The following is a 258-nucleotide window of genomic DNA, read 5'->3' on the forward strand; positions in this document are numbered from 1 at the left end:
CCGGGTGGCCAGCGGAGGCGGCCGCTGCCGGGGGAGGTCACTGGGGGGCCGCGGCGGCTGGCGGCCGCCGGGATGGCGCAGCCATGGTGCCGGGGCGGGCGGCGAGACCCCACCGCCCCTTCGCAGGAGACAAAACTTGCTTTATTCCGGCGCCGCCGCCACTGCCGCCGCCCTCTCCGGCGCTGGGAGCTGGGCGGGGACAGGGGCGGGAGCGCAGCAGATGCTGGTGCCGCTCGGGGGCGAGTCGCTTACATAACC

Source organism: Apteryx rowi, unplaced genomic scaffold (assembly GCF_003343035.1).
Source record: "Apteryx rowi isolate R43461 unplaced genomic scaffold, aptRow1 scaffold_235, whole genome shotgun sequence".
Lineage (NCBI taxonomy): Eukaryota > Metazoa > Chordata > Aves > Apterygiformes > Apterygidae > Apteryx > Apteryx rowi.